The sequence below is a fragment of the Cricetulus griseus genome, chromosome 4 (assembly GCF_003668045.3).
Source record: "Cricetulus griseus strain 17A/GY chromosome 4, alternate assembly CriGri-PICRH-1.0, whole genome shotgun sequence".
Classification (NCBI taxonomy): Eukaryota; Metazoa; Chordata; class Mammalia; order Rodentia; family Cricetidae; genus Cricetulus; species Cricetulus griseus.
In genome coordinates, this window is record NC_048597.1 from 33,210,214 (window position 1) to 33,215,080 (window position 4,867).

Sequence of the window (4,867 nt, forward strand, 5' to 3'; positions counted from 1 at the left end):
CAAAGGGTAGCTCTCCAAAAACTGATAGCAAGATCACATTGCCAAAGACAACATCCACACAACTCACTGAACACAGGGAAGCGAAGATGGTGCTTAGAAGGAGCCCTTCCACTATGTTTTAATCTCATTGGTGTGGGAAATACTCTGCAAACTACCAAAAGAGAAATGTAAATACCTACCCATCCACAAAACCTTTGACCTACCATCTGTTCTTACTATAAAATATGCTAGGGCAATGATGGCGCATAACTTGTGGGAGTAACCAAAGTTTGATTTGACTAAGGACCACTCCATGAGACAGAACCCATACTGGCCACTGCTTTGGTAACTACAAACCAGAAACTAGATAGACCAAAGACTTAGGGTAAAACCAAATAGGAATGTTAAAAAAACCAACAAAACAAAACACCACCACCACCACCACCCCCACCACCACACACACACACACACACACAAACAACAACAACAACAACAACAACAACAAAAAATAAAATTACTCCTAATGGTATTATGCTATACTCACAGATTAGTGCCTTATCCAGTCATCACCAGAGAGGCTTCCTCTGGCAGAAGATGGGAATAATAGAGACCCACAGCCAGATATTATTTGGATAGAGTCTAAATTTAAAATCTCATCAAACCCCTCCCCTCAGCTCTCAGGGAATCGGCCAGAAGAGGATGCAGAAATACTGTAAGAATCAGAGAGGGTGGAAGATACCAGGAGAACAAGGCTCTCTGAATTAACTAAGCAAGGCACATGTGAACTTACAGAGACTGAAGCCACAAACACATGGCCTACATGGGTGTACACCAAGTCCTTTTCACTTATATATTATAGCTATTAGTTCAGTATTTTTATTGGACTCCTGACTATGCAAACAATTGGGTCTCTGACTCTTGTCCCTGCTCCTGGGACTCTTCCTCTTTCTGAGTTGCATTTCCAACTTGGATATGAAAGTTCTTGCTTCATTTTATTATATTTTGTTTTGCCAGTTTGGTTGTTATCTCTTAGAAGCCTTTGCCTTCCTAATGAGACTAAGAAAGGGAGTGGATCTGGAGGGTGTGGTAGGTGGGGAGGAGCTGGGAGGAGTAGAAGGAGGAGAAACTATAATCAGGATGTATGGTATGATAAAATAATCTATTTTCAATAAAAATAAGACACTATAGGACCATCAAATATAAAAAGAAATATAAAAAGATCATTGTGAAACATATTTTTGATGAAAAATAACAGGAAAAGGATGCAACTTCAGGTAGAAAATAATTTTGGACTGTAAATTAGTTTGTCTCTAACATTAAAGGATTTTTCCAAAATCAAATGCCTAAGGATGAAACTAAGGGGTCAACTTTGTTGCAAATTGCATGAGAGATGAAATTTAAAGATAGTGTGCATATGATTAAGTTTACTAAATTAAAAGCTATTAAAAACTCCTTAGGTCAAAATTAAAAATACCAACATAAAAATTAATCCTGACTTTATGCTTATAAGTTAAGGTTTTATGTTTATTTCAAAAGGAAAAAACTAGTTTGGAAAACAAATATTTTTATGGTCTATTCATCTATGAAGTGGATTATTTGAAACCTGATAAGTAGAATGTACTCATATGGCACCAGGACACAGTTAAAATGTCTTAATGCTAAATTTATATGTTTCCTATAGGGCTGAAATCTTCCCTAGTCAGAATGTTATTGCCTTAGGAGTAGGAAATATTGTGCTTGGAAAAATTATTCTTATTCAATAATTCTTATTAAATTATATACTTTGAGTGGTTTTGTTGTTGTTCTTGTAGTTTGTTTTATGAGGAAATAATAGGGACTTGGGTAGGCAAGGAGGTGAGGAGTATCAGGAAAGAATTGGAAGAGGAGAGAGACATGAGCAATATATATTGTATGAAAACTTTTTAAATAAAAAAGTTTAAAATAAGCTTTGAAATGACTCAGAATTATATAATATTAAAATAATTTAAACTATTTTAATAATTTAAATGTTAAAATTTGGAAACTCCAATAAATGTGACATAAATACAGACCCCTTCAAAAGTCTTGTTAAATCTCACATAAATAGCCATTTTAGAGCTGGGAATATGGATCAATGAGTACAAGGGTGTGTGGTTCAAGCATGTTGTGCAGACATGAGTTTGAATCACCTGTATCCATATAAAAAGTCAGGATAACCAGTAGTCAAAGCATAGTAGGGGCTAGAGACCAGAGAATCACTAGGACTTGCTGACCTGAGCCAGACTCAAGGTGAAGTGAGAGATTTTTATCAAAATCACTAAGTTGGTAAATGAGAAAGCAGGACAACTGATATCTTTTGACCTTCATGCATAACACACACACACACACACACACACACACACACACACACACACACACACACACTCTGTGAGCAATAAGAAAAGTTAACCACATGAAGTAAAAGCTTCACTTAAAACCAAAAATTCCTGTAGAGTAAATATGGAATATAAGTTTTCCTGTGATTATAACAGATAAACTTTTATTTGCCACTTTTAACCATTAAATAAAATTTCATTAAATGTAGTAAAACATATTTTTGGAAAGCATAGATATATTTTAAACAAACGATTTATATAAATATAGGATTTCCTTAGGGAATAGAAATTGAAACCACTATTAGAATGTATGTATCTGTATACACAAGAGTTTGTTTATGTTGCAAGGAGATTTAATTTTCTGAGTTAATTTTAATCGATCTGTATGGATTTAAAATAACAAATAATTGAGATCTGCCTTTAAAGTGTGCATTAATGGTTTAGAAGTCCATAATATTTCTATAACCATTACAGAGACTAAAGATTACATTTCATTATTTAGCAGTATTTGAGCTTAATATATGTGATAATGCACTGTTAGAAATTTTGATTTATTTAAAAAATAAACACCAATTTTTTTCTGGAAAATATCTATGGCTTTATGAGTTTTCTCAGAGCACCCAAAACTTCCTTGTTTCTTAAGCTATAAATAAAGGGGAATCATGATGGTGTAGAATAGAGAATACATTTTATTCTTGTATTTACTTGGTCCAGACTCAGGCCTTACATACATGAAAAATAGTATGCCATAGAACAAAGAGACAGAGAGCAGGTGAGCGCTACATGTAGAGAAAGCTTTGCTTCTGCCCCTCTCAGACTTAGTTTTTAAGATGGAAAAGAGGACACGGGCATAGGAGACTATGAGACTCATGAAGGTAATAGCTTGTATGACAGCAGAAAAAATGAAGACCACTAATGCATTAATAGATGGGTCAGTGCAAGAGATTGTATAGAGTGGCAAGATCTCACAGTAGAAATGATCTATTACATTGGATCTGCAAAATGTTAATCTAAATAATAATCCTACATGGATAAGTGGATGAAGAAAACCAATTCTATATGAAACACTTATCAGGCAAGTGCACATTCTGTTGGACATCACCACAAGATAGAACAGAGGGTTTCATATGGTAACATAGCGATCATAGGCATCATTACCAGAAGGAAACATTCTGTGGTTGCACTGGATCCAAAAACATAATACTGGGCCATGCATTCAAAGAGAGAAATCTTTTTCCCATTGTCTAAGATGTTGACAAGCATCCTGGGAGTCACAGAGGATGAAGAACAGGCATCAGCAAAGGCTAGACTTCCAAGGAAAAGGTACATAGGAGTATGAAGATGGGGGTCCTTCCAGATGAGAAAGATTAAGCCAAGGTTGCCCACCATGGTGATGACATAGATGAAGAAGAACACCAGGAACAGGGGGACTTGCAGCTCTGGACGATCTGTTATTCCTCTGAGAACAAACTCAGTCAGGAAGGTCCTGTTTCCTTCCATCACACCTGCTCAAGCTGCTCACTGCAAGAAGATTAAGATGTAGAAGGTATGACCAAGGTTAAAACAAGATGTAGAAATTATGACCAAGATTCAAATATGGTGGAGTTGATGTCAGTGTTACATCTTCTCTCTCAGATGCTCATTAATCAAGTCATATATGCATGGAATATTTCTGTTTTTACAAATATTCCTTACATATGAAGATTCTTAGAATGATTTTGAGATACAGAATTTTAATTTTATGTTTTTATGAGAAATATTAAGAGATAGCCTAAAGACACCAATAAGGTCTTACAGTATAGTCACAGTCATTCTAATAGCTATAATGGTTTATACACAAGTTAGAATAGAAATTATTCAATGCATTATGCACTAGTGTTACTTTGAACAATACTGATAAAAGTACAAACGCATAATCAATTTCTCAACTACTTTTTATGTTACTTATAATGAACAACAAAAACAGAAGAAACTTTAGTTTTAACAAGATGTCATTATTTTTTCCTAGGACAAACAAAAATATAATAAATTAAACTCTTATTTCAAATAGTATTTTTAATTTCTTCAAAAAATATACTGAGCAGTCATTAGTTCATTTAGGAAACTATTTCATATCTTCCATATTATGACACTGTCATTCTCATGACATGGAATCAATAGCTGAGGTGACATAGTCAAAATATTAAAATAACTGTTATAAGATGAAACACACTTGTTCACATAAACACTAGTGAATTGATGCAAATTAAAGAACAATACAAGAGTTGTCCTTACAGTTGCCACTTCAAAATGGTATGTACCTGACAATGTCTTTTAATAGTTCAATTACACATACTTCTAAGGAGATTGTGACAATTCTCCAGTTGCTCCTATAATAGGACAAAGGAGGTTATCAAAGTCAGAATATAACATTACAAAAAAAGCCACAAATAACTTCACGCAAATAAGAAATGCTGTGTGGGAAAAAGGTGCTCTATAGGGAAGAGCACACCAAGTGGTTATACAATACTAAATTTTCAGCCCTGAAAACATAT

At 34.3% G+C, this 4,867-nt stretch overlaps 1 pseudogene; it reads right to left on the reverse strand.

The window, feature by feature from the left end:
• Nucleotides 1-2,924: 2,924 nt before the first annotated feature.
• LOC113835392 lies at nucleotides 2,925-3,833 on the reverse strand (annotated as a pseudogene).
• Nucleotides 3,834-4,867: the final 1,034 nt, after the last annotated feature.